Below are 8,669 nucleotides of genomic sequence, written 5' to 3'. Positions count from 1 at the left end.
GAATCAAACCCGCGTCGTAGTTCGGCAACTGCTGACACATGCCCAAAGTTTATCATCTGCTGGCATTTGTCCAAAATTCATCATCTCACGACATTTGCCCAAAATTTATCATCTGCTAAAGCACTTGTCCGAATGGGACGGGACTTTCCAAGGAGGTTGCCGCCGCTTTCATCATTTGCTTTCAGCTACGGAATTCTTCCATTTCTTACTCTTATAATTGAATTGAATTCTTGGTGGATGTCATCCTTTACATCTTGATAATGGTCTCTGAAGCCAACGGCTTCAGAGCCCGCAGTTTGCAATGGCTCTAAAGTCGAAGACTTTAGAGCCCCCAGTTGAAGCATATCCTGCTACATTTGAAACACAAAAACGTACTAGCAATAATCATCACATAAGCACATTTGGATCATCGATCTTGAAATTGGATTATTTGAAATACTGGGTCATCGACCCGAAAATTGAATTTGAAAATTTTGAATAATTGGGCCATCGACCCGACGTTTGAATTTGACATCACTTGGAATGTCGGGCCATCGACCCTTCGAAATTGAATTTGAAAATTTTGAATGATTGGGCCATCGACCCGAAAATTGAATTTGAAAATTTTGAATGATTGGGCCATCGACCCGAAAATTGAATTTTGAATTTTTGAATTTCGAAGGATTGGATCATCGACCCACAAGGATTCCACTACTTGGATCATCTATCCATAATTCGCAAAAAGTTTTTTTGAAATTTTGAAATTTTGAAATTTTTGAAATCGAACCTTGACGGGTGAGCATGAAATACGACTCAGACACTCTGTTTTGAAATCGAACCTTGACGGGTGAGCATGAAATACGACTCAGACACTCTGTATGACTCGTAAACCACGTGGGCGTAGCCCGCTACCGTAAAACAAAAAAGGAAAATAAAACCGTAAGTGTGCATGGGTTTTAGTTCAAGTATTGACTCGTTGAGGGTAGAAATGTAAATTGGCCGTTCTGGCGCCAAAAGATGGCAAATGGGAATCACAAGGTCGTCGGACTTGGGACGAAGATTTCGTATGGCATGGGCGTGCTCCCGAGGGCACATGGGAATCAAGATCACTTGCCATTGACAGGATGGATTAAACTCACGGAGCAACAACGTTGGCTTCGCCCAGACACTAAACACATGTTGATTTTATGAGAACACTTAGACATCACACATCATTTTTGTTGGGAACATTCTGTCACTCTTCTCCTCGCCTCCTTTCTTTTCAGCGAGTTTTCATCATTTCTTGCCACCGCCTTCTTTCTTTTCAGCGGGCTTTTACTATTTTTCTTCCACGCCTTCTTTCTTTTCAGCGGGTTTTTCATATTTTCTGTTCCCAACACAAACCACATCTATATGACTCAAGATCTTTGCCTAAACCGTTAGATAAAGCTCATTCCGAGACTTGACACTACTTATCTGAACCTATATCCTCATCCTAGCCTACATCGAGTGCTAAGACCGACTCAAACAAAGGTGGCTTCATTTGGACTTGGTTAAGACCCGTAAGAAACCGAAAAGATGACAACTTGGTTGATGAGTGGATTGAATCCCTTATTCTGAAGGACTGCCTACGTATTCGCGTGGAGCGAAATCAAATCCGACGTAGTTCGATCCAGGTGCATTAAAGTGGCATTTTAATCGTGTGTATACACTCGAAGGTTTCACCTAAGGTATCATGTCATATCCCATTCTAGCCTGTAAAGTACCGTTAAATCCCGTGTTTGGGGTTAGGTGTAAAAGGCTTGGATCTTTTGGGATGTGGAGCTTGGTAATAACAAGTTGGAATGGTTAACCATCATTTCAAGGTTTGTTTTGTGGTGCTAAGGCCAAGGGCTATGGTTGCTGATGTGGTTGGAATGGGTGTCTCGGGTTTGATGAACCACGAGTGCAAATGGGTTGAAAAATGATGTGGGTTCAAATTTCCATGTCCGGACCCTAAAGGTTTGGGTGTAACAAAGACAAGCGGAATGATTCTCAAAATTCCTGACTATCCCCTCAGAATCGTCTCGGGAAGGACTTAGAGGGTAAAGAGGTTACTACTTAAGCTTTTGGGCTTCGCCCATTGAACTTCAACTATGGGTACTTGACTCGACTTCCGGCTTCAGAACTTCGACATTCAACCAAAACCTTTTGCAATAACTTCACAAGATCTTTTTTTTTTTTTCTTTTTCTTTCATCTTTTTTCATTTTTTTTTTTTTTTTTTTTTCATTTTTCCAATTTTTCTCTTCTTCTCATTTTTTCATTCTTTTTCACCTTTTTTTTTCTCTTTGAAAATGATCTTCTATTCATTCTCTTAGTCATAAATGGATACACCTTGAAAACCGGGCTTCGCCAACTAATTTGGGTAAGAACTAACAATTCCTTGTTAGAACGGGTTGGTTTCTTCTCTCTTCGAGATGGGATGATTTTGTTGGGAAAAGGCTTGCCTTCCATCATCGATAGGGGAAACAAGGAGCTAGTCCGGGTTTGTCATAGAATCATCTAAAAGCTTGTCACAAACATTGGTTCGGATGGAGGTTTTCTACCACGGACATGGAATAGGTAAAAGAATCAAACACGGGATCCTAATGTACCTTAAATTTTGAAACAGGACATATTTCTACCCCAGGGATTCCTTTGAGTGTGTTGTGCATTTTATCATGTTTCGGAATGATTGAGGATTGGAAACAAGACATATTGGGAAACGAAACTGCAACCTTTTATTGGAATGGCAAAAACCTTAACAGACTCGAAAGAACGATTCCTAGGACACACCCTAGGTCATCGCGGGACAAACGACTCAACTTCAAGAAAGGAAAGTCCTAGACTCGACTCGACTAAGAAAAGAAAATAGATCCCGACTCATAATTTTTCAAATCTGGTCTTGAGCTTTCCCTTGTTCAGCTGTCAACTTAGATGCTCGACTCTTGTCCTTGATCTCTTTGATGGTCGGCCTCCATCCCGAGGTAGTCCTCTGAGGATCTACGCCAGCGATGAAGGTTGGTGAATCGAATTGTCTTTTATTAACTTCGTTAATAAGAGGAGTACATTCTAGAGCAAGACTCCCGACTTGAATTTCATTCTTCGGGTTTGGCAAGAATTCAGAGCAATCCAAAAATATTTTCCCGATAAACACCCCTTTCAAGTGACATGGGCGGATAAGATGGGAATAATCGACATTGTCTTCGACAGAAACAAAGTTGGCGTGATCGCCAAATGGATTGGTGATGTTATTGGGTTTTATGGCTGGGATTGGGAGCGTTCCGTTCTCAATCATGTCTTGAATTTCGTGTTTCAGTCGATAACACCTTTCAGTATCATGGCCTTTCCCTTGATGAAAGGCACAGTAGGCATTCGGTTTATACCATTTACCTTGTTGATCAGCGGGAGGGTCCGGAGTTGGACCAATAGGCTTCAGCTTTCCTTGGGCTATGAGCCTTTGGAGAGCGTATGTATAAGTGCATCCGATATCGGTGAATGCCCTAGGTGTTTGGCGTTGCGACTTCTTCGATTGCCCTTCTAAGAGATTGATGGCTTCATCAATATGGGTCGTTGCTGGGGCCTTGGCCTTAGACGATGAGGCCCCTTGGTACCCTTTCGGCTTTTCGGCCACCGCCCTTATGACATCATCTTCTACCTTTATCCCGATTCTTATCAATTCTTTGAAAGAGCCAAAATTCTGGTATTTCAGAGCATTACGGTAAACAGGTCGTAGATTCTTTACGAACTTATCTACCATTTCAACTTCGTCGGGCTTCTTAGCTAGTTTTACGCTTTCAGCGCGCCATCTTGCGAGGAATTCAGTAAAGCCCTCTTTCTCCTTTTGTGTCATAACCTCCAAGGTTCTTATGTTGGTTTGAATCTCAACATTGTCCGCATAGTGCTTACAGAACTCCACCGTAATATCTTCGAAAGTGGGGAAGTTCTTAAGGTTAAGATTGTAGAACCAAGCCTTTGGGTGTTCTCCCAGAGATTGGGCGAAAATTTCAGAGAGCATATCAGGTACTCCCTTCAAAGTGCCAAGTACCCTTTATAGGCCTTAACATGGTGGATCGGATCTTCGGTGCCCTTGAACTTTGGGATGTCGTGAGTACCATGTTCGTGGGCAACTTGTCTGAATCGGGGCATAGGCCCTAGCATTCTCATAGTGAATGTTCTTCCCCGGGGAGAGCTTCAAACGGTCCTCGATGAACTTGAACCGTTTCTCTAAATCATCGAGGTGGAGTAGATGAAGAGGAATCTTCAACCAACTTAGACTCGATCACATCCATTCGGGTCATCATGAGGTTCACGGCCTCCGTGAGCTTGTTGATAGCATCTTCCATTGCTTGACGTCGGGTTTTTGGCGGCCTTTCTACAAGAAAACCCGTCATCGAGTCAATATTTAAAGTAAAAGTCCCCGCACACTTAAGGACACGACCCTAACTTGACTTGAACAAAGACTCGACTTGAGATTGACTAACCAAAGGTTCAACTCACGGTTTGACTTAGACATCGGTTCATTTTAGACTCGACAAAACGACATGACTCAAACTGTCATAACTCGATTCTAAACTGGACTCGGTGTGACTAAACCCGTGATTGGGCTAACATAGCCCAGGGTTCGAGTGAAACGTCCATAAGGCCTAGCTTGGACTTTTTTTTTTTATGGACTATGCTAGACCAAAAGGTCGACCAACATGACTCAAAGCCCAAGAGGTGAGTTTGGGTGACCCAACAAGGTCGTGTTCTAGACTCTTGAAACAAACCCGGCCTAACACGGCCATGACCCGGACACGACTCGACGCATTTCATGCTTGGTTGAGGTTCGAGAAACATTTTGGATTGATTTTGAAAAACGAATGATCGATTTGAAAAATGAGATTTGAAATGGGCAAAGATGCATCTATAAAGCTATAAAAGCTTGTTTTGGGCCGAAAATCCTAGTCCTATTTGGGCAGCATTCCGCGTTTTTAAAACCATGTTATTTTGAAAGTAAGTTGTTCAAAAGTTCGGTTTTGAAAGGGACATGGGAATTTTCGAAAAACAAGACTCGGGAAAACACATTGCACATTGTCATTCTCATGTTATAAGGATGTATGCTCCTAGACATCTCTAGGTCTCGGCAAGTCTTCTATAAGAAGGTCTATGCCCTCCATCCTTTTGCGGTCTAATAGAGCGAGGTGTCTTAAGGTAAAGTACCTAGAAGATCGTCCCCACCCTCAAGAACCACGCGAGGCGAAGTGGAAGCGAGCAATGTGCAGCTTCCCGGCATAGTGGGACGTCGCCCCCCACGCATCACGAAGAAACGCCGGGACGGCCCGGGCAAGTCCTTAAGGGTTTATGCATGAATCGTAGCACTATGAGTAATGTTTTACTTTCCAACACTTTCTTTTCAAGTTTCACCTCGGAGGAAAAGACCCTAGAAACACAATGTAACTAGTCCTCTTTTCCCCGGTGGAGTCGCCAAATCGTGGACAAGGCCCTCGGGAAGCTGCGTCCGCGGGATCCACACTGTGCATAATCGACTCGAGGTTCTTTCGAATCGAATTAAGACATATTAGAGTCGCCACCAAGTTTTTGGGAACTTGGAACCGTTCAAGTCAACTTTACACCTTTCATCGAAAAGCATAAAGCCAATCGACTACGAGTGATTAAAGATAAAGACTTGTACCCTATATCACTCGATTTGAATGACTCTCGTAATCCAATGGTATTTAGACGGATCCACAAACCATAGATCTTGAGTAAGGGGTGAGGGTACGTGTTGGGAAGCCCATAAGGACACCCAACCCCGCCCGTCAATAACGGCCTCTACTAAGTCAAGTGTCGGATTTCAAACAAGGTCATAGCTACTACGATGTATGATATGCAAACGTTGTTTTAACCCTATCATGTGACAACAATTTCTACGTCGTTTTAGATGCAACTAAACTAACTTTGTCAAAGTTGTAATTTAGCATGTGGGTTGATTAATCTAACAACATACAAAACAAAGCAAACAAGGCTTAAGGGGGAATGGGGGAGCCGTTGGGATCTACCTATTACAAACCAGGCATTTCATGCCGACACAACGATAAATAAATTACAACTCGATCTAATTACAATTGCTACATACAACTCAAAACACGACACAAAACACACGGCCATTGGGCCTTGAAAACCGTGCACATGAGGGTGGCCCACGGCTCACATGACCCACGGTCCTTGGGTCACTCCTCGTAATGTGTGCTCGCGCTTAATCTCATCGAATTAGACATAAGGCTACGCACCAAAGCATGCATTAGCATAAACCGGGCCATGTTGCTTTAGACAACATGCGGTTTACTACGCTCCTACAAGCATTGGGGAACAACCGTCTAACCAAACAAGACTAAGGTTTTTTGAAAAGGTTTTGACTCAATAAAAGAAAACCAACTTGAAAGGTTACAACTCGATAAACAAACGATAAATTACAAACAATGAGATAACGAGAAAACAAACGGTATAAAAACAAAACGAGAAAGGTAAAGAAAACGGCCACCTCACGGCCCAAACCAACGGCCACCCTCACGGCCAAGACGAGGCCAACCTAGTTCCTAAGTTAGATTCATTGGTTAGATCGAATGATTGCGAAAAGGGATAGGAAACAAGTTAGAAAACGAGTTAAAAAAACGGTGTTGATTGATTGTCGCCGAGGTGCATTCTACACGGCCTAAAGGGTCTAATTAGGTCAAATTCGCTAATTAATTTAACTCATCGAGTGTCAATAAGAAGGTGCTAATCACGCACTCTTATACTAGCGAGAAATTAGGTGAAAAGAGAGATGCATTCAATTAATTACAGAATCGTCGATTGATTTTATAACTTACGTCGAAGCCACCTATCGTGTCTAATTAGATTATTAAATTAAATTAATGTCATCTAAATACGTCATAGGTTAACAATCAGAGGTTAAACTAACATACAACGGGTCCTAGGGTATGTCGATTTTAAAAACAAAAAGGGGTCGAAAGCGATGAAAGTTAGACAATTGTTTTATTTATGCCCTACTTTGAACACGAGGATATGTAAATGAGACGGGGGTGTACGACCGACAGATGTAGCGGTTTCTTTTCCCATCTCAAGTCAACGCGGGTGTTCATAGTGGTACTTTAACTCATACTCGGACTAACTAGTTTCATAGTTAATTAAAAACAATCGATAAACAAGCGAAAAAACAAACAAAAAAAGGACAATAAAAAAGGCATAAAAAACGAAATGAAAAGAGAAAAGAGAAGGGGATTTGATGCACCCTCAACCTACATGTATCGTTGACACCGTCTTGGGTCGTAATAGATGGTAGATTTTATCTCGAGAGGCCGTCGTCGACGAAGAACAAAGCAAACACGGGTTTTGGAAAGTTTCTGGACAGCGATTTTAAAACAGTGATATCTCCCTCGTTTCACGACGAAAATTCGATCCGAAAGATGTTTTGAAAACTAGAAAGAGAGGAGAACAAGGATCTTAAAGCAACCCCTGCTCGTTTTGGGTTAATGGGCACGAAAAACGAGCACAAACAGAACTGGACAGACAAGAAGAAACCGCGAAAACAGAGTGTTATTTCACTCTGTTTTTCGAGGGATTTCGTGTACTCTCAAGGGCAATTTGGCTCGTAATTCTTTGTCTAATATGTAGATGGATGTTATGTGGTTAATTAGGAACAAGAAACTCGAGTTTTTATGGAGGTTTGATGGAGGAACGAATGGGTTTTCGAAGAGGACACACAAACAGTTTCAGTTTGTGTGTCGGTTTTGTTTAGGGTTTTTGAAGGATGTTTAGGGTTTGTTTCTGAGGTTTAAATCTTATGGGTGATGGTAGGATGTATATAGAACTTAGAGGAATGAATGTATGGTGAAGGGGTCGTATTTATAAGGAGTTAAAATAGGTTAAAAGAGAGGGAGGGGGCAGTCGGGCTCAATCCCGTATGGCTGCTGTCCATCGGTTTTTGTGAGGGTTTGAGGGGGGTTTTCTTGGTGATTAAGCTAGGATAATATGGGTAGGATACTAGGGTATGGGTTAGGGTTAATGGGTACGGGTCTTGGTAGTGTTTGGAGCGGGTTTGGGCTCGAGAATTGGCTCGCAAAAATAGGGGGCTCGGTTTATGCGTGGGCTGCTTGTGAGGGGTTTGGGACGAGGATTTGGGCCATGGTATGGGGGTTCGAACATGGGTGGATGGGTATTGGTCTAGGTGGGTTAATGTACTCGAGATTCGTGCCAATTCGCAAAGGAAACGGGCTCAAAAACCGAGCTAAAAACGAGCTCAAAAACAAGTGTTCAAAACGAGTTTTCTTCGCTTTTCAAATCGATTTTTCAAATCAATTAATAAATTGAAATAAATGACTTTTCAAATCAAACATTCTCATAAAATGATTTTTCAAATCAAATATTTATTTTATTTTCAATAAAATAAACTTAAGAAAATAAATTCAAAATAAAACTTTAATTTAAATATCATTTAAATTAAATGAATAATGAATTCACTTAAAAAACACATTAATTTTAAATATCATTTAAAATAACAAAATGAACTTACTAAAAACATTAATTTAAATATCATTTAAATTAACAGAATGAATTCACTAAAAACATTAATTTAAATATCATTTAAATTAATAAAATACTTCATCGACGACGCCCATTCTACCTCGTAAAACGAGCTCCAAATAATGAC

This window comes from Silene latifolia, chromosome Y (genome assembly GCF_048544455.1).
Source record: "Silene latifolia isolate original U9 population chromosome Y, ASM4854445v1, whole genome shotgun sequence".
NCBI classification, from domain to species: Eukaryota; Viridiplantae; Streptophyta; class Magnoliopsida; order Caryophyllales; family Caryophyllaceae; genus Silene; species Silene latifolia.
This window is presented reverse-complemented; position numbering follows the sequence as displayed.